Genomic DNA, 21,995 nt, shown 5'->3' with positions numbered 1-21,995 from the left:
GGTACATCAAGTTACCTGAAATGCTCAGCCTGCGAATCACTCATTTGAGGTAAATTCTAATTCTCCAAAGGAACTTATAGCTATGAAGTATTTGACCTATGAGAGAGATGCCTTAGCAGTTTGAAACACAATTTTTAGATACTTATGAATTTAACGAAAAGGAAATATGCCACAAAAGAGAGGTTATCACGAAGGAATGGGAGGAAGGCTCAGAGCTTGGGAGAATGCCATGCGAAGGCTCCAGGCAGAGCTGTTATCAGCCACAAACACACATTCTTTTACCCACCACATAAGAGAGAGCCAAAATAAAAACTGGAACACCAGGCTTATGGCAAGGAAAGGGGTTTATTTTGGGTGATGTCAGCCGGGAGATGAGAGTAAACCCTCAAATTTGTCTCTTCAAAAGATGGGAGGCAAGGGTTTTCAAAGGTTGTGAGGAATGTGGCTGCTTGTAGGGAGGAGGAACATGTAGCCTTGCTGGTTGGCACCTTCCCACCAGCCTGTGTTTGGCCTTGTGAGGCTCCTTGCAGAGAGGTGGATGGTGAGATAAAAGAATCCACAGATCCATGTCCCTGGTTGTCTGCCTCTGTGATGGATGGTGAATTCTGGTTTAGGGGAGGAAGACAATTCCTCTACCATCTAGGTCCTTCTTGCTGGTCTAAGGATTGAATTGACATGAGACAGAATAACAGAAGAAAATCAAACAAAGCTTTATAACATATATACATGGGAGAAACCCAGAAAAACTGAGTATCGGGCCAGAATGGGTGAAGATGTCACCTTAAATACCATCTTCAGCTAAAGACAAAGGAAGATGTTGGGGGTAGAGGTTTGGGACTTTGAAGGGGAGGAAGACAATTCACATGGAGATGGAAAAGCAGAGATTTGGTAAACAGAACTTTGATAAGAATGGGCTTAGCAAGGACCCTCACAGTCTACTGATACCCAGAGTTATCTATGGTGACAGCCTGTCCTGGGGACAGGACGTCTATCTTGAATTCTTTTAGGCAGTTAGGGGGAAGGTCAAAGTTTCTTTTAGAGTCTCTTGTCCTTAACCAAAGAGACACCTTTTAGGGTGATCAATTCCGACCCCCTACGCTGGTGTCAGGAAGCTGAGGAGTTGGGGTCTGGGAAGTTTCAGCTTCTTGCTATTCTCTGGCTATCAGTTTCCCCACAATAAATTTCAAGAACCAGTTACTGGAACTGGAGAAGCAGGGGAAGGGGCTGGGTGCTCTTGGTTTTAACCCCATATATGCTGGGTTTAATGTAGGGGAACCAATGTCAGGGCCAGCATCAGAGCAAGGCACAGTGAGCTCTGACAGTGAGTTGAAGCCCACAGTAGGAGGAGGTGAAGGGCTGGAAGACAGACTTTAATTCTGTGGCTTTCCTTTTGTTCTACTGCTGGCTTGGGTTCTAGCACATACGTGATTCTGGAAAACAAAACACAGCATTCCCTTTTCTGAGTGAAGTACCTTAAATTCCATTGGCATTGCAGCTGAAGCTGAAAAGGGCGTGAGGACACTGTGAAGACTCCCCAGCCGGGTACAGAGCCCTGTCCTCTACGAATTAGCAGCAATTGTATTAGCCAACAGATGATACCCAGAAGGGCACCGGTGTGTAATGCGATCAGGTGTCACTAACAGTCACAGGAAGATGAGAGGAGGCAGTAGCTAAAAGAGGCGTTTGAGCTGAGACACGCAGCCTGAAGCAACTGGCAAAATCAATCCTTCCCGTCAGTCTTTGGGAGACTCCCTTGTTGCCAAGAAGGGTTTAATTCAATTAGCAAAGAGCTACGGGAAAAAGGCTTGTGCAACTTTGAGCCTGGCTGGATATCCTTAGCACTAAAGCCAAGTTATTTGGGGAGGATCATCATAATTCACTTGCTTTAGCACACATGTAAGCCCATCCTGGACATGCTCCCTGAAGCTCAAAGAAATGCTCTGTCCCACATCCTGTGTGTCTGTGTGTAACTTTCCATGAAGCTTATTACTGCTCCCTATGCCCATCTCTCCCCAGCTTCCCACTGTAAACTCTCCTCCCACTGAATTGGCTGAGCATGTCACTCCCAACAAGTCTTTTGTTTGTCTGTTTTTTTGAGGAAGATTAGCCCTGAGCTAACATCTGCCTCCAACCCTCCTCTTTTTTGCTGAGGACGACTGACCCTGAGCTAACATCCATGCCCATCTTTCTCTACTTTATATGTGGGACGCCTGCCACAGCATGGCTCAACAAGTGGTGCATAGGTCTGCACCGTGGATGTGATCTGGTGAACCCCAGAACACCGAAATGGAACGTGGAAACTTTACCCCTATGCCACCGGGCCGGCCCTCCAACAAGTCTTAAGTCATACCATCCATTATTTAATCGGCCACTGGGAGAGCATCCCCTACCAACGCCCTACATGATTGCTGGATACCCCTCACAGTGTGTTTCAGCATTGCGGGCAAGACCCTGGAAATTTCTCATTTCACATGAGGAGAAGCTGAGACTCAGAGAGGTTAAGTAACTTATTCATGGTCACACAGGTAAAAAGAACAGCAGCCATAATAGCTATTATTGATTAAGCATTTACCATATGCTGAAACTGTGCTGAGCAATTTACATACATCATTAACTTAGAACCAGAAATCTAGGGCTCGGCTCTGGTGGTAGTGCTCTTTCCACTATATATAAACTATAATTAGAATTAACATGAAAAGTGCTATAGTACAAGTCAATGTAAAACGCTGTGGGGGTGCACAGCAGCTTTATTCATAATAGCGAAAAAAACTGGAAACAATCCAGATGTCCATCAACAGGTGAATGATGAAACAAACTGTGGTCTCTCCACATAATAGAATATTACTCCCACAAAAGGAACAAACTACTGATACAGACAACAACATAGAAAAGTTTCAAAAATATTATCCTGAGCAAAAGAAACCAAGGGCAAGGCAGTACATATTGTTTGTTTCCATTTATATGATATTCTGGAGAACACAAATCTAATCTACAGGGACAGAAAGCAGATCAGTGATTGCCTAGGGCTGGGAGAGGAGGGCAATTAACTGAAAAGAGCATGAGGGAACTTTTGGGGCAATGGAAATGTTCTACATATTGATGTGGTGGTAGACACACAGGTGGATACGTTTGTCAAAATGCATTGAGCTGTACGCTGAAACTGGGCACATTTCAGTGTATGTAAGTTGTATCTTATTAAAGCTGTTTTTTAAAAAAAGAAATCACTGGTAAAGGAAGAGGGAGTGACTAATTGCCCAGGGCAGATAGGGAAGGCTAGACAAAGGAGGTAAATAATCTAATTGGGCTTTGAAGGATGAATAGGAAGTCACCAAGTGGAGAGGAAGAAATGAGTGGGAAATGGAATGACGCGCTTTCCAGACATAAACAAAGGGGCAGGAAGTTGGGGACCCTGGACTTAGAGCATTGTGAAAGTACCTTATAGTGGTGAAGAGGAGCCATCTCTACATGGAGCTAGTGGGAGAAACTCCGACTCAGTATGCGCTCTAGGGTAAGCCACGCCACCTCTCTGCGCCTTGGTTCTCTCCTTTCTAAAACTGAAGCACCAGAAAATAAACAAACACACTGAAGGGCTGGGCTAAACAATCTCTAAGGTAGTATTTCCAAGCAAGTGTGCTAAGTAACATCAGTGTGACAGGAACGGCTTTTGGGCAGGCTGACAGTCATTTGCTTGCCCCCGTCTAGTCACACTGGCATGCAGAGGTATTGAACCCTCAGCCCTCAGGGCAGCCGGAGCCCCTGGATCTGCCACTTCCAGCCACAAACCTTCCTATTCCTTTTTCTTAGTATACAGTATATATATGGATTTCTATGAAAAACATGAAGATCCCTTTCAGAACTAACATTCTGTGAATCTGTAAGAGTAGCATTTGTGTTTTCCAGAGGAAGAAGTTCCAAAACCCTCAGGAAGTAGGCGTGGGAGGCAATGAAAAAGACCAAATGGGGGGTTTTCTTTGGAGAGTCTCAGAAAGGCAGGAAAGATGCTCACAGCAAAGGTAGAGAAGTTGCAGGTAGTTGTAAGAAGAGTTGGCCTTTGGAAACACATTGATATTTTTTGCACCTGAATAATACAGCTCCTCATACAGATCTGGCATAAGGTATATGTTCAGTAAAAGATGAATGAATATATGATGTTTACTAAGGGATCACGGGGTACTACGATTATACCTGTAACCCGAGTTCCCTTGGTAAGTCTTGAGCTAATTACGTATATCTGTTGCCTTCACTAGACTCTGAGGACCTCTTGAGAGAGGACAATTTGTTTTACAGCACTTAGCAAAGTGCTTTGGATACAGAATACACTCAATGCAAATTTATTGAGTTAAATTTAATTTAGAGATATCAGTTTGGAGCACTTCCTGCTTTCAAAAAAATTGCAGTGCATAGAGGGGAACAAGGTTAATCAACTTTAATAATTATACACATTACATTTATTATCCTGACGAATTATGTTAATATGCAAGTAATTGTAAGAATCCTTACAATTATTATTAAACTGTAGAAGCAATTCAGTCTTGCTTTCATTAAATACAGTTTCATTTTTACCTTTCTTAGCTCTCCTCTGTCTAAAATTGATATATTTTTCCTATTTGATGGGAGAGTTCTCTCCTTTTCAAAACCACGGTCTTCTTGCTGTGACTGGCGAGCTCCTCTCCCGCTGGGTTTCAGCTTGATATCTCCTGAGCAGAGACTGATAGGATAAGGACTTAGGGCGGGATTAGTGAGGGAGCGATGGAGAGTGAGATGGGGGAGCAGGAAAATCCAGTAAAAGACCCACTTATTGGTTGGTTACGCTTATGAGCAACCGGGGCTCTCTCCGCCTGGGAACCGTCTGATGAACCCCGTAGAATGTGCTTCAGGATTGTCCTCTAAAAGGATTGGAGGCTGGGGCCTTTTCCCACCAGCTTCTCTCCTCTTTTGGTTAAGGGCTGCCCTGGTGCACACTCCAGTTCTCCCTGAATGCGGTCAGAGCGAGCTCCCAAACCTACCAAGGAAGCCGCGAGGCAGAAGGAGAGGCGGAGGCCGTCCAGGCGCTTGGGAACTGAGCGCTAGAGGTGCGGTTAAAATCAGACGGGGCTCACCCGGAGAGGCTTTGCCCTTACGTCACCTTGCACAACAATATTGATCAGCTTCAATTTACTTATCAGGACACATCATTGTGTATCTTTCTTCGCGAACGTCTAACGTTTTTGGAGCTGCTGCGGCTGGATTCTATACTGCAGCGCTCCTCTGGAGAAGACCCCGCCCCTATTCTGCATCCGGGCGTTTCACGCGCAGACTCCGCTCCCAGGGCTGACGACGGCGTGGAGGCTCCGGCCGGCCAATCAGAGCGCCGCGTTCCCGACCGGCCACTGAGCAGGGCTGAGATATTTTCTGGCGCTCGCGCGGTCCTCCCAACTGCGGCGTCACATCTGCTGCCCCATGGAAGAGCTAGTTTGAACACTGAGTCCTCATTTGGCAAACAGAGCCCGAACCGTGAGAGAAATTGGGTTTGGCGACATTGCTTGAAGTCCTAGATAAAACTTCCTGGGAAGCAAGCCGTTTCTGAACTTTTTTTTAAAAAAATCCCATAAATTCCTCTTTTTGCATAGGCCAGTTTGGGTTCAGCATTTCAATTCAACTAGAAGGATTTTGTTATACCGTCTTACTCTCCTCGTGGACTCTATGTCTCATGAGGCCAGAGACCTCTGGTTCATTCACGCTTGTATAAGCAAATATCTATCTGCACAGTGCCTGGCACACAGCGGGTACTCAGTAAGTATTTGTTGGCAATTAATTCAGCTCCAGCTTTGAGTAGTGTAAAATACAGTTATCCTGAAAATAGTGTGTCATTAAGGTGAACTGTATCTGTTCAGGACCTGGCAATTAGGTTCACACATTTTAACTGAGGATGAAGGGACTATTTCAAGAGTGCCTTCATGAAAGGACCAAGCAAGAGCTGTTGAAGCATCTGGAGCTTGCAAGGGTGGGAATCTATTAGCGTGCCTGGGCCTGAAGGGAGGAGGGGAGCAAATCGTGTTATCAGAGCTCAGGGAGAGCACAGCCAGGCAGGAGAAGCCGTCCTGCAAGAGCTGGAGCTGCAAGAAGGAAATTGCCGTGGTTAACACCGCGGTGCCCAGCGGGGAGGAAGGGGAGGAGCTTGCAGCCTGACTTCTGTCTGCTCCGTGATTCTCAGACAAAACGCAACCAGAAGTCAATCTATATTGGAGACTGGGTGACACAGCTCCTAGAGGTAGCCTCCAGGAATCCGGAAAAAGGCAAAGAAGGGCAAGAGAATGGATCTTGGCTGGTCAAATGGAGACTAGCATAAGTATCAAAGAAAATCCTGTTGAGAGAATAAAGAAAATAGACCACAGAGAAGAGGAAGTCAAATATGATAGAAATCTTTCAACCAAGTCAATGCTGTTGCACTTCGCTGTCATATTTTTTCTCCTTGCTAGGTATGCTTGTCGTCATTTTTTCCAGTCGAGCCTTATTATGCCCTGATCTTCCTAATGTTGTCTTTGTGTGTGTGTTTTATTGATATAGAAAATTTCAAGCATATATAAAAGTAGAGGGAATGGTATAATAAACCATTATGCCACTCAGCATCAACAGTTAAAAGCTGACAAATAGAAATGGCAAGCAATAGGATATATTGGAGTATATGAGGAAGCCATTTAGTATAAACCTTTCGGTCTGGCTTTGTTTTTCCAAAAGGGCCTGACATGGCTGTTGAGCATGCATCGTATATCTGCTTTAAACATTTCCTATGGCAAGAACAAATGGCCTTAGGATAAAGGTGCAACTTCCCCCACATTGGCATTTCCTTAAGGATGAGCATCTTTCCTTAGGCTAGGAACTGATTGCTGTACTCACCTTTGACCACCCACCTCACCTGTGACCACCCGGCTTGAGACAACAGACTGCCACCCAGCAGTGTCCACGGAGACAGCGACCTACCTGCTGTGTCCATCAATCGCCGTGCCGACAGAGCAGTCTTGCAATGATTGTAAAAGGGACATTTCAATCATGTGAAACATCCTTTTTGGGGGTATATAACCACTCTGTGCACCCCACTTCTTCGGGAAGAAAGGCCCCACGCCATGGCCCTCACATTTTAGGTCAGAATAAACTCACCCAAATTTTTATTTATAGATTGGTTATGGCTTATTTTCATCGACAAAGCTCATAGGCAATCTTTCCTTTTCTAGAATCCCATCTGTTCTCCCCACCCAGATTATTTTAAAGCAAATTCCAGAAATCATACATACATATTTCAGTAGATATCATGAAAAAGGAAGATTCTTTAAAACATAAGTACAATATCATCACACCTAAAAAAATGAAACTGCTAGCACCAAAATAGCAACAAATACACAATCAGGTTTCACAGTTTCCTGTGAAACAATTTTTGTAAACATTTTTTGCACTTTGTTTTTTTATCAGAAGCCCAGTAAAGTCTGCCTTAGTCCCTTTGGGCTGCTATAACAAAAATACCATAGACTGTGTGGCTTCAACAACAAACACTGATTTCTCACAGTTCTGGAGGCTGGCAGTCCAAGATCAAGGCGCCAGCAGATTCAGCGTCTGGCGAGGGCCTGCTTCCTTTTTCATAGACAGTCGTCTCCTCTCTTGGTTCCCACATGGTGGAAGGGGAAAGGGAACTCTCTGGGATCTCTCTTATAAGGCACTGATCCCACTCAAGAGGCTCCCCGCCTTGTGACCTAATCACCTCCTGAAGGCCACCACCAACATGTGAATTTTGAAGGGAGACAAACATCAGTCCATTTATTGCAGTTGGTTGATATGTCTTAACTCTCTTAATCTTTAGGTTTCCCCCCTTTTTTTTAATGCCTTGCAATTTTTTGTTAAAGAGACAAGATTGTTTGTTTCTGCAGGGCTAGATTTTCTGATTTCATCCCTATGGTGTCATTTAACACCCATTCCTCTGACCTCTATGCCGATGCTTCAATTTAGAGTCTTGATCAGATTCAGATATGATGTTTGTTTTTTTGGGGGCAAGACGATTTCACAAGTAGTGCTGTATATTCCAGCAGGAGGCCCATGATGTCTAGCTGTCTTTGTGTGCATGTATGTGTTTACAATTGATGATGACCGTTACCTAGATTGATTAATTCACTAGAGATAGAAAAATGGCATCATTCTTCTTCGTTTATTAGCTGGAAACATCTATAAAGAGAAACTTGCCCATCATCAACTATCAGGTTACCTTGTGGTACAACTAATATAAAAAAGACAAAATAAATGCTTGATTCTTTGCTTAATTACCAGTTTTTAAAATAATGACTTAGTTTGTGAGCATCCTCCAAAGATGACCAATGGTATTTTTTTCTTTAGTGTCATTATGAACTCAGGGATTTTAAACATTTTTGATGTATTTTAATACCTTGCAGTTATTATTCTAATTAATGCTCAAATTTCTCCATCTTTGGCTGTTGTAAGTCTATTCAAGTTGGTTCCAAGTTCCTTTTTCTTTTTTTTACTTTACTAAGTGCAGTGTTTTATAATAACAGTATATACCTGTATTATGAAATAATTTTTCTTGAGGTATAGTTGATATGCAATATTATATTAGTTTCCGGTGTATAATGATTTGATATTTGTATGTATTGTGAAATGATCCCCACAATAAGTCTAGTTAACATCCATCACCTCACATAGTTACAGAGTTTTTTTTTCTTGTGATGAAAAGTTTTGAGATTTACTCTCTTAGCAACTTGCAAATGTGCAATGCGATATTATTAACTATAGTTGCCGTACTGTTCATTACATTCCCAGGACTTATTTATTTTATAACTGGAAGTTTGTACCTTTTGACAACCTTCACCCATTTCACCCACCCCAACCCTCCACGTCTGACAACCACCAATCTATTCTCTGTATCTATGAGCTTGGGTTTTTGGGGGTTTTTTTCTTTTAGACTCCACATATAAGAGAAATGATGTGGTATTTGTCTTTCTCTGACTTATTTCACTTAGCATAATGCGCTTAAGCTCCATCCATGATGTTGCAAATGGCAAGATTTCATTCTTTTTGTGGCTGGATGATGTTCCATAGTGTGTGCGTTTATATATTTATATAATATTTTTATTTATATTTCACATTTTCTTTATCCATTCATCTGTCAACAGACATTTAGGTCGTTTCCATATTCCAGGTCCCTTGATACAACCCTATTAGTCTTTAATAGTTTTCTTGTGGTCTGGTGTTATAAGATATTCCAGCCTCATCTTTTACTTTTCTTGCCCCAGACCTGGAAGCAGCCATCTCTCCAGGGAGTCCTAGTGCTGATTCCTACTCATTTGAAAATACCTAGGAACAATGACCACCTGGATAGCAGTGAGGACCTGTAGTGGCCAGATCATGGTCTCAAAATAGCAGTTTTTAGTAGATAATTGTTTCCAGGTCTTTTAAATAGCGCTAGGAAATTATGGTAAGTTGCAAAGATGGGCACAAATCCCTCTGCGTCCTGTATGCAACATGCGTCTTTGCAACGCAAGCTTGACTGCCCTCCTGTCTTGACGTGGAATCTATTTCTCTAGCCCTCGAATCTGGGCTTGGCCTTGTATCTTGTCTTGGCTAATGGACAACAGCAAAGGTGACAAAAGCAGAGATCTGACACGCACATGTGCAATGAGGGCTTGCTCACTGTAATGTTGGGGAGAAGGCTGAGTTAGCGTCCTTGAGGAAAAAAGCCCAGCTGGAAAGAGGCACTGCCATCCTGGCTGTCGCAGCTGAGGCCCCAGACGTGTGAATTATGCTATCCTTCACAGTCCATCTCCAAACTAGCCAGCCCAAACCAGAAGAACCACCCAGCTAACCCACAGAGTCATGAGAAATAAAAATGTTTGTTGCTTTAAGCCCTTAAACTTTGAGGTGGTTTGTTAAGCAGCTAAAGCTGACTGATACAAAAATATGCATTTTAAAGATAAAGTATATCACGTTTTTCACCTTAATACTTTGAATTATAATCCAAATCTACAGGGTTTTTACTTAAGCCTTGTCTTCTGTTGAAACTTCTTTCTCCTACTCCCAAAATTCTGATTTTAAACAAAACGAACGTGATTACTGATTTGTTTTATCTCAAACTACACATATAAAGGTCTCAGAATAATAGCACTGCTCCTTCCTCTTGGCAGGTTGGGTTCTCTGGAAGCAGACACTGAGATGGAGCTGGGATACAACGTGAGAAAGGAAGGGGCAGGAGGCAGGACGGGCAGACTCTGCCCCTGTCTACCACAGCCCCCGCGATATGATTACTGAAAACAGTTTAGGATTATTTTTATAGTTCTTTTTGTCCTTAGGATATATACCTTTAAGTATATGCAGCCAAATTACTCTATTTTAAAGACATTTAGGATAATGCCTCTCTCTGTAATTATGCCATCAACTGGATCTGTTTTCAAGTTTATTTGTTTATATTTTTAATTTTAAATTTAATCTTATATTATGATTATGTAAAACATTTATATGGTTCCAAAACCAAATCTATGAACAAAATGTATTTGAAGAAATCTAACTTCTTTCTCTGTCCCCTCCATTCTCTCCCCCCTTATAGGTAACCTATTTTTAAATGTAATGGTTCATCCTTCTATTTTATTGTTAATTTTAAATCAATTCACTAGGTAATTTTAAGTAAAATAAATGATTTTATTTGGTAATTAGAGTAACTTTGTTAAGCTTTACGTTTGCCTAGACCTCCATAGTTGACAGAAGTCTTCTCTGATACGTGATGCATTGTACAAGGGGCTTCCAGAGGAAAAAGTGCTGTTAGGTCTTTTCATGGGACTGTTCTCAAGGGAGATGTGATTTTAAAAGACACACATGCCCTTCTCCTGAAAAGTATAAAGACAGGCAATCCGTACTTCTTGCATCCAAGTCATCACACTGAGCTGTGCATGCCAGTGTAGGGGGTGAGCCTTCCGAAGAATGCAGGAGTGGCTGCAGGTTAACTAACACTTCTTCCCAACTGTGATTTGGCTCAGGCCCCTCTGTTCTTTCTTGGTTCCACTCCAATAGCTAAATTAAACGAATAAGAATTTGTAATTCACTTCCACAACGCAGCACATACAATTTGGAAACTGGTTGCTACGTGCTGTGGGGGATAGAACAGAAGGCAGGACCCAATGCTTGTCTCCAGAAGCCAGGAATCAAGTGGATTTTTTAAAAACATTGCAACAACCTCCCAGCATTTTTGTTCATTGAAAACAGTCTCACTTTGTGTAGAATTTATATTTTCTAGGAAGCTTCATCATATGTAAGACTTTGAACCAGAGTTTGGGAATAAATTAAAATGCTTCTGCTTCTTTATTTCTCTTCGGGTTGATTGCAGAACAGTCACCTTCTGACTTGAGGGTCATAACCGTGGTTCTGGAAAGCCGCCTCCGTGGTTCTTCAGCATTTCTGTGCAGGGTGATAGCAATGAGGTAATGCACGCAGCTCCCTCCAACACAGAATGTTCCACTGTGAACGGAGCCTAGGGGAAAACAAGCTAGGCATGCTGTCAGAAAGACTTACGGAATAGTTCCACAGAGCTGCCGCTGTTTGCCCTCTGAGGGTTTTAAACTGGAATCTCCAGAACCTCTTCTAAATCAGAGCTGGGTCAAACGATTTCACGAAGGATCTACAGGAAAAAAAATGAACTCACTAAATAATTTTTTATTCCATATCTCGTTTCTAAAACCTCATAATTAAGAAAGAAACTGAAGAAAAGGTAAAATTATTTTATTTTTTTCAATGTTGTTAACTCTTTAGAAAGTTAAGGGTGAAAAGGTCTGTCACTGTAAAATATAGGGTCTGTGGAAAGGAAGGTATTGTTTTGGTTTTTTAAAGGAAGTAATTGCAAATACACAGTTGAAATTATAAATCCAAATCGCATGATCTTATAAACATTCACTTTCTAGCTGCTACAGACGTAAAAGAAATAGATGAGAATACTAATGCTATTGCTCACTATATTACTAAATGTCTTCTGAATTTAGCAAATACTTACCTTGTACTAGACCAGGGGTCAGCAAACTATGGCCTGTAGGCTAAATCTGGCCCACTGTCTTCCTTTAGGATCTTAAAAAATACTATCCTCGTTACTATTTCAGTTTTTTCATAATCTGCTAAATTTTTTTTTTTTTTGGCAATCAAAGAGCTTAACTTTCTGGCTAGCTCACTTTGATGTGTAGGGCTTTATGTGCATGGGGTCTGTAGTGAGCTGCAGATCCTGCCTAAGAATGGTTTTATATTTGAAATGGTTGGGGTGGGCCTGGCCTGGCTGCCAAGTGGTTAAATTCAAGCTCTGCCTCAGCGGGCCAGGGATTAGCTGGTTTGGATACTGGGCATGGACCTAGCACCACTCATCAAGCCATGCTGAGGCAGCATCCCACATAGCAGAGCCAGAAGGACCTACAACTAGAATATACAGCCATGTACTGGGGGTGCTTTGGGGAGAAGGAAAAAAAAAAGGAAGATTGGCAATAGATGTTAACTCAGTGGCAATCATTAAAAAAGAAAAAAAGGAAATGGTTGGGGAAAAAAATCACAGGAAGAGTAATCGTTCATGGCACATGAAAATTATATATGCAATTTAAATTTCAGCATCCGTAAATAAAGTTTAATAGGAACCTTACCACGCCCATTCATTTACATATTGTCTGAGTCTGCTTTTGTGCTACAGCAGCAGTGTTGAATTGTTAAACAGAGACCGGATAGCTCACAAAGCTTAAGACGTTTTTTTGTCTAGCTCTTTACAGAAAAAGTTTACCGACCCCTGTACCAGGCAGAACAGGGGTGAAGGATACACTGATGGGTCATAAAAGACAAGATCTCTTGCTTCATGGAATTTACCACCAAGATACTATATGTTTTAAATCTCACAACAATTCTAGGGGAGGAAGTATAATATTATCTCATTGAAGTAACTGAGCCATGTTATTATCATGGCCACAAGGCAACTGAAGAGCAGAGAGGTTAAGAATCTTGTCACAGTCCACAGAGGTGGCTGAGGGAGACGGGATCTGCAGCCCACTCCAGACCCCACGCTCATGTACTGCTGCCCACCAGGGGAGATGGCTAGGAAGCTAAGCTCTGTGAAGACAGTGAAGTAGTAATGGAGATATTATTCTATCAGTAGACTTTAGTTTTTGGAAAGTTTTAGATATACAGAAAAATTGAGCATATAGTACAGAGAGTATCAATACACTGCCCCACCTCTGCACACAGTCACCCCTATTAGGAGCATTTTACATTCGTGTGGTACATTTGTTATAATTGGTGAGCCAATACTGATGCACTATTATTAACTAAGGTCCACACTTTATTCAGATTTCCTTAGTTTTTCTCTAATGTCCATTTTTTGTCCCAGGATCCCATCCAGGGTATCACGTTACATCTAGTTGTCGTGCCTCTGTAGGGTCCTCTTGGCCATGACAGTTTCTCCAACTTTCCTTGTTTTTGATGACGTTGATAGTTTTGAGGAGTACTGGTGAAGCATTTTGTAGAATGTCCCTCAATTTGAATTTGCCTGATGTTTCTATCACAATAAACAGACTTACGGGTTTGGGGAAGAAAGACCACAAAGATTAAGTGTTATTTTCATCACATCATATCAATAGTGTAGACAGTCAACATGATTTGTAACTGTTGATGTTGACCTTGATCACCTGGCTGAAGTATTTGTCAGATTTCTCCACTGTAAAGTTGTTCTCTTTTCCCCCTTTTCCATAATGTATTATTTGGAGGGAAGTCACTATGCACAGCCCACACTTAAGGAGTGAAGAGTCATGCTCGCCTCGTTTAGGGTGGAGTATCTACATAAGTTACTTGGAATTTTCCACAGGAGATTTGTCTCTTCTCCATTTATTAACCTACTCAAACATTTATTTATATTAGTATGGACTCATGGATATTTATGTTAAACTTTGGGTCATAACTCAATAGTATTTTATTTATTTTGTTCCTCAAATTTTTCCAACTTTGGCCATTGAGAGCTCTTTCAGTTGACTCTTGTGTCCCTTTGAAATATTCCTATAAATGTGTTTTTCTTGTTGTGATTTTTGAGAGCTTCCTTACTTTCTGGCACTGCAAGAGGTTCCCGCCTCCTTTTGTATATTTCCTGCCCGGGTCCTGGAATCAGCCATTGCTCCAAGGATCCTGCTTCCTTCTACTACATAATGGTATTAGAAACCAAGGTCTTTTTGCTACCAGAGTGTTGTTTCTCTTAGGCCCTCCCAGCTGTCAGAGCAAAGAAATATGTGTTTATATACTAATCTGTGTGTGGTAGGCCGAAAAATGCATGCCCTGCCCAAAAAAGATATCAATTTCAAATCCCTGGAACTTGTGAATGTACATTATCTGGGGAAATGGTATTTGCAATTGTGATTAAGTGAAGGATCTTGAGATAAGGAGATAATCCTGGAGTATCTGGATGGGCCCTAAATGCCATTGCATGTATCCTTATAAAAGAGACACCAAGAAGCGAGACACACAAAAAGGAGGAGGCAATGTGACCATGGAGGCAGAAATTAGAGTGATGCAGCCACAAGCCAAAGAAAGCCTGAAGCCACCAGAAGCTGGAAGAGGCAAGGGACAGGCTCTCCCCTGGAGCCTCCAAAAAGAGTGCAGCCCACCGATACGTTGATTTTAGACTCCTATCCTCCAGAATTTTACTTGTTTTAAGCAACCAAGTTGTTATGCAACCACAGCAAACTAAAGCACCTGCGTGTACACGTGCACATGTAAATATTTCTATGTGTGGTCATTTGTATCCACAGGAGTTCTTCCTGATGTCTCCAACTCTAATTCATTACCACATAGATCATTCTAGCCTCCTGCCCTTGCTTTAAATTCCCACTTCAGCAATGAAAAACCTGGCTCCCACATCTGTCATCAATTTACTTACTTGTTCAAGTCCAGTATAGGAGTATAGCAGTATCAGAATTCCCATTCCCTTGGAGGAGGCAATTGTATCGACTAGAGTACAGTACTGTGTGAAGTTCCCTTTGCCGTTTGCCTTACAGACTCCATTTCCAAAGTTATTTAGGTCAGCAGCGGGCCCCACCCCTGCTCCCCTCAGCGAGCTTGTTTCATGCATTTGCGATGCAGTTAGGTTCTCTAGAGTCTGCATTTTTCCCTGGTATCCCTTGACCTACCAAATGGATTTTTAAATTTGCATACATTACAATTCACTCTTTGTGTTGTAGGTCCTATAGGTTGTGACAAATGCGTGATGTCCTGTACGCGCCACTATGGTATCATAAGAATAGTTTCGCTGCTCTAAAAATGCGCTGTGCTCCACCCATTCATCCTACCCCCTCTCCAAACCCCTGGAAATCACGGATCTTTTTATTGCTGTCTCTACAGTTTTGCCTTTTCCACAATGTCATGTAGTTGGAATCATACAGTATGTAGCTTCTTCAGACTGGCTTCTTTCACTTAGCAATATGCATGTAAGTTTCCTCCATGTCTCGTTGTGGCTTAGTAGCTCATTTCTTTTTATTGCTGAGGAACACTTTGTTGTATGGATGCACCACAGTTGTTTTGGTGTGCTTGCAGGTTTTTCAGCTCAAATGGGTAAATACCTAGCAGTGCAATTGCTGGATGGTATGTAAGACTATATTTAGTTTGAGGATATTATTTTTATAGCTACTCTTATTCTAGAAAACAAAAGTATTTCATTGATAGCCTTACTCTTTTTTTTTTTTTTTTTTTGCTGAGGAAGTTTCACCCTGAGCTATGATCTGAGCCAATCTTCCTCTATTTTTTTTTTTATTAAGGTTATAAAAGTTAACATCCCTGTGAACAATCTTCCTCTATTTTGTATGTGGGTCGCCACCAGATCGTGGCTGACAAGTAGTGTAGGTCCGTGCCCAAGATCCAAACCCATGAACCTGGGCCACTGAAGCGGAGTGCATGAACTTAATCACTGTGCCGCAGGGCCAGCCCAGCCTTACTCTTTCAGGTAAGAGACCAGGCACTATGTTTTACCATCTGATTGTCTTCTCTACGTCTTTTTATTCTCTATGTCATTTTAGTACATTAGCAATAAAATCTTAGCCATTTGAAGACCAATTTGAAATAAGAAAAAACAATTAGATAATTTTTAAAAATAGTTTTGTTACTTTCTTATATGTGGAGTTAGGAAATTAACAGCCAAGTTTACAGTGACTAATAAAGTTCCTATTGACTAATAAAGGAAGTGCTTTTCACTAACAGATAAGAATTATCAAATGTAGTACAATATATGTAACTGGATTTGAAAACTGTATGAAAGCAATTTGTTTATTAATATATGTATAACATCCTTTTTAGTTTTATAAGGATTACAAGCTTGCCCCTTCTCTCCCCTACCACCAAAGCATAACCTGTGTCCTACAGTCTGCTCCCATTATTTCCCATATGTATAATTAATATTATGTATTTCTTCCTTATCTCCTTGAAGCAGGGACTAGAATCTTTTTAATCGTAATTCCTAGCCCAATGTCTCACATATATTGGCCACTCAATAAGTGTTTGTTAGGAGGATGGATGGATGATCTTGAAGCTAGAAGGAACTTTAGTTATGAGTTAGGACCTCTTTCAGATAAATAACCATCATCCCAGACCTTGTCTTGACTATCACATATTCTAAATCAGTGGAGTTTGAATTAATAAGAAAACTGTTGAAGAGTTTGTGACTGTACCCCAGCACCTTTTACATTTGACTTCCACTCAGTATTTATCGTTTATAATGAATTCAGTAATGCAGTCAAACACAGCCTGTACCACACATTCCTCGACTGCAGGAAGGTCAGCACAGCACCTGTAGTGACTGAATACCTGAACCAGATGCCTGGGCTGACAGGATTCCACAAAGACCAAGCAAGCCAGAAAGTTTCTGCGAAAATGGAGGAATTTTCAAAAGCCAGAGAAATGTGAGATTAATGAAAAGAGAGAGATGTGGAAGATCCTTAAAGGCCTTGCAGCGAGGATAAGGGAAAACCACAGCAGAGGAGGGAAGGTGAGGCTGGAGAGCAGATGCAGACAGGCTCGCATCTCAGCTGAGGCTAGCAGCAGCGGAGGGTTCACCTGCAGCAGATTCAGTAGCTGACCTTGACTGCGCACGTAAGGGGTGGAGAGACAAATACTTCATTTCAGGGTTTCTCAAATTTTAATGTGCACGCAAATCACCTGGAAATCTTGTTAAACTGCTACTTCAGATCCAGGGAATATTGATAAGATCTTGATACTGACTCAGAAGATCTGGGATGCGGGCCAAGAGTCTGATGTTTAATAAGCAATCAGACGACACTGCGCTGCTGTCCACGGACTGCAGCTTGACTAGCAAGGCTATGTTTGACTGAATTTCAACTGAAATTCATAAGAACCCTCTACATTTGGCTGTCTAATTAAATGCATAGATTAAATTTTCTGATATTAAGCAGAAATAGGGACTTAAGATAGAAATTGTCTGCTTTTAAGAGAATAAAAAAGTTACATTTTTATACACCTGATTTTATGACTTGAGAAATCTAGGCTCACTACCACCATTATCCTTCAGTGTCCAGTTCAAATACACGCCCCTCCCTGAAGTCTTTCCAGATATTTCCCTTGTCGGAATTAACTATTCCTTTTCTTGTCTTTTTTTTTTGCTGAGGAAGATTCACCCTGAGGTAACATCTGTTCTAATCTTCCTCTTTTTGCTTGAGGAAGATTCATCCTGAGCTAACATCTGTGCCAATCTTCTATTTTGTATATGGGTCCCCACTACATCATGGCCGCCAGCAAGTGACGTAGGTCCACAGCTGGGATCCAAACCTGGGCCACCAAAGCAGAGTGTGCCAAACTTAACCACTAGGCCACAGCGCCTGCCACCAGAATTAACTTTTGAGAACTCATTTGTCATGTGTTGTGGACTGAATGTGTCCTCCCAAAATCCATGTTGAAATCTAATCCCCATTGTGATGATATTTGGAGGTAGGGCCTTTGGGAAGTAATTAGGTTATGAGGGTGGGGCCATCATGAATGGGATTAGTATCCTCATAAGAAGAGGCCAGAAAGCCAACTTGCCCCTTTTACAGCCACGTGAGGATGCAGTGAGAAGTCAGCCACCTGAGCCCAGAAGAGGATTCTCACCAGCACGCGACCATACTGGCACCTAATGTGGGGCTGCCAACGTCCAGAATGATGAGAAATAAATGTCTGTTGTTGAAAAGCCACCCGGTTTATGGTATTTTGTTATAGCAGCCCAGGCCGACTAAGACATCATGGTACTTTTAAAGCTCATTTTAGTATATATTCCATATATTTCATGCATCACAGTTGTTTACTATAAAGGCAGAGATGTGGTTATCTCTTTTCTTTGTCCCCAAGCACAGTGATTCACAGAAAAGTACTTGGTGATTGCTCCTTGAATTGAAAATGTTGTTTTAAAATAGACTAGTGATAGAATGAGAATAGTATCTCAAAAGCTAAGTGCATCATAAAACCAAGCATAATCCAAAAACATTTGAAAAGACAAGAATGAAAACAGTGACTGTTGGCTGGGAACTTTAAGCAACAGAAGAAATTGTTCTCACAGTTTGGGGGATAAAGATGATTAAGCTGAAACAAGTCCAGAGCTTTTTAGGTAATTAAGTATCTAACCTTTAGGACAACTAAAAGATTTCATCTTCAGTAAATCAAAAATTACTTTGTAAAAGTGTTGGCAAGGATGTGGACAAAAGGGAATCCTTGTACACTGTTGCTGGGGATGTGAATTGGTGCAGCCACTATGGAAAACAGTATGGAGATTGCTCAAAAAGTTAAAAATAGAACTACCATATGATCCAGGAACTCCACTTCTGGGTATTTATCCAAAGAAATCAAAAACACTAATTTAAAAAGATATATAAAGGGCTGGCCCCGTGGCCGAGTGGTTAAGTTCGCGCGCTCCACTGCAAGCAGCCCAGTGTTTTGTTGGTTTGAATCCTGGGTGCGGACATGGCACTGCTCATCAAATCACGCTGAGGCAGCGTCCCACATGCCACAACTAGAAGGACCCACAACGAAGAATATATAACTATGTACCAGGGGGCTTTGGGGAGAAAAAATAAAATCTTAAAAAAAAAAGATATATACAACCCCATGTTCATTGCAGCATTATTTACAATACCAAGACATGGAAACAACCTAAGTGTCCATCAATGGATGAATGGATAAAGAAAATGTGATATATATATATATATGCAATGCAATATTATTCAGCTGCAGAAAGGAATGAAATCTTGCCATTTGCAACAACATGGATGGGCCTTGAGGGCATTACGCTAAGTGAAATAAATCAGACAGAGAAAGGCAAATACATTTCCTATATGTGGAATTTGGAAAAAAAAAAAAAAAGCATGCTCATAGATGTAGAGAACAGATTGGTGGTTGCCTTAGATGGGAGTTGGGGGTGGGCAAAATGGGTGAAAGGAGTCACAAGGTATAAACTTCTAATTATAAATAAGTCATGAGGATGTAATGTAAAGCTTAGCAACTATAGTTAATAATACTGTATTGGATATTTGCAAGTTGCTAAGAGAGTAAATCTCAAAAGTTCTCGGGGCTGGCCCAGGAGCGCAGCGGTTCAGTTCGCACAAGTTCTGCTTCAGCGACCCAGGGTTCGTCAGTTCGGATCCTGGATGCGGACATGGCACCATTTGGCAAGCCATGCTCCGGTAGGCGTCCCACGTATAAAGTGGAGGAAGATGGGCATGGATGTTAGCTCAGGGCCAGTCTTCCTCAAAAAAAGAGTGAGGTTGGCAACAGATGTTAGTTAGCTCAGGGCTAATCTTCCTTAAAAAAAAAAAGTTCTCATCACAAGAAAAAAATTCTGTAACTGTGTTGATGGGTGTTAACTAGGCTTCCGTGGTGGTGATTTTGCAATATATACAAATATCAAATCATCATGTACAACTGAAACTAACGTCATGTTGTATGTCAATTATACTTCAATAAAAAATATAATTATGTTGTAAAGACCGTAAAACCAGTAATAGTTATCACAGGCAAACTTTTGAAAATATTATCAAAGTTAGCTTATACCTTACAGAAAGCTGCCAAGCTTCTGTTTTCTTTCGGTAATGGTATTTTTAAAAATTTGGTACAGTAGAATTGTTTCATACGTGGAATTTAGGTTCTAATATAAAAGACCAAAATTGAGTTTAGTAAAAATTTCTCTTTAAAATGCCTTAAGAAACCAATAAAACACAGTACAGATATGCGTGCACTCACATGAAATGGTAATTGAAAATCTGGAACCTATTTTGTTGACCATGAAATGCTGCCATAATTATCACATTCCTTATAAAAAGATGAAACATGCATTTCACTGTTTAATAGCTCTATGAAGGTCAAGAGTGAAATTTTATTCTGCCTTTAGGATTTTTGTGCTGTCCACCAGTGAGGTTTTCTGCGATTGTTACTGAACAGCTGCACCGATTAGACCATAATCTAGAAGCTGGAGAGAGCAGTCTGATTTTAAGTGGTTAGTGAAACGAGTTTTAATTCATTAAAAGTCCATACAGGAATGTGACTGTCACAGTGTAGTCAGGGGCACGCCTGTGAGAACCTGAGATGGCTGAAACGAGGAATGGTTGTTCCTTGGCGGCAACAATGCTAGCTCCAACTTTTTGTAATACTCTCTGAGTCTTTCTAAAATATCCCTGAATACATTCAAGACTGGTGGTTTTTGTCTTGTCCCCCCCACTCCGCCGCAGGGCTTAAACTAGCTGTTCATTTTAGTAGTACTTGAGGTCTCTGAGCACTGAAAACATCTGGACATTATTTTTTTTTAATTTATTGCTGTCTTTTCATTCCCAATCCTAAAAGTAGACATGATTTCATCTTTGCTCTGTAGTAAATGCTTTATTACAGTTATTAGCTCTTGCATTTCTGAGATGGTTATGAGTCACCCAGAAACATACATAGGTACTTTCTTGGCATGGAACGTTTTCAAAGTCAAAAATTTGGAAGCCAATTTTTGGAACCTATCACCAATTACTGCGCTAAAGTTATTTATGCATGTGTCTTAGTTCTTCAATGTTACAATATAAGCAGAGAGGTAGGGTCCTGCACTGTGCCTTACAATAAATGAATAAACGTTCTTTTCTTATTAAAAAATATACATTCTAGAATACTCTTTGGCAATATTTGGGAACCACCTTTGTAAAAATTGAGAGCACCCCATGTAAAAATACAAATTTCACAATTCTTTTGAAACAAATATTATGCATTACTTGGAAACAAGTATTATTATTTAACAGAGATTTAAGTCAATGTCTTAATTCACTCAAGGTTTTATTCAATGGATGTCCATATTGATTTCATTTATGTATGCATAAGAAAAATTCAGAAATGTCAATTTTAACGATATCTCCAGAGTAGTATTTTCTCAAGTGTAGCGTTAGGGTACGCTAAACTGCTACAACAAAGACACCCCAAGATACGCAACGGCACCACACCACAGAACTCAGCTTCTTACTCACATAACGATCTTGGCAATGGGACTCTACTGTGTGTTCTCCAGGAGGTGACCCAGAGTCCTTCCAGCTTGTGGCTCTAGTTTAGGGTCTCCTTGTCTGAACCAGATGGCAGAAGTGGAAAAGGAGGACAGAAGGCATACGCTTGTGTCTGTAAAGTCACCTCCACTCATAAGCCATCAGCTACATTCAGTCACGTAGTCACATCTAACCGCAAGGAAGGCTGGGAAATGTGGTCTGTGCCATTAAGGAGGAAAATGCGTTATCTCTCAATGGCCGGCAGTTCCTGCACATTGGGTCAGACAGCCATGCGTAATCCTAGCTATTTGGGAAGCTATTTTCTAGGGCTGAGTTGTTCAGGTTAGAATTTAGAGTTTAGGTCGGTCTTGCTTTTTGTAAGAGCTGGGTCTGAAAGAGTGAGCTTGCTTCCGCCGTTGGTGAACTGGGATGCGTATCATGAAGAGACACCAACACATAAGACCAGAGCTGACAAGATGGCGTTTC

At 41.2% G+C, this 21,995-nt stretch overlaps 2 long non-coding RNA genes across 2 annotated transcripts; one reads left to right on the top strand and one right to left on the bottom strand.

Annotated features, from left to right (window-relative positions):
- Positions 1 to 326: 326 nt before the first annotated feature.
- On the bottom strand, positions 327 to 5,287 carry LOC103566653 (uncharacterized). The gene is made up of 4 exons (XR_548547.2): positions 5,007 to 5,287; positions 4,564 to 4,708; positions 3,436 to 3,554; positions 327 to 658 (listed from the first exon to the last, which is right to left on the bottom strand). It is a non-coding gene; the product is annotated as an uncharacterized lncRNA (long non-coding RNA).
- A 6,309-nt stretch (positions 5,288 to 11,596) lies between these two features.
- LOC139078725 (uncharacterized) lies at positions 11,597 to 18,206 on the top strand. Its single transcript, XR_011531754.1, has 3 exons — positions 11,597 to 11,734; positions 15,786 to 15,970; positions 18,069 to 18,206. It is a non-coding gene; the product is annotated as an uncharacterized lncRNA (long non-coding RNA).
- The last annotated feature ends 3,789 nt before the right edge of the window (positions 18,207 to 21,995 follow it).

Source organism: Equus przewalskii, chromosome 22 (assembly GCF_037783145.1).
Source record: "Equus przewalskii isolate Varuska chromosome 22, EquPr2, whole genome shotgun sequence".
NCBI classification, from domain to species: Eukaryota; Metazoa; Chordata; class Mammalia; order Perissodactyla; family Equidae; genus Equus; species Equus przewalskii.
The sequence above is the reverse complement of the archived record's forward strand: the minus strand, read 5'-3'. Positions and strand labels throughout refer to the sequence as shown.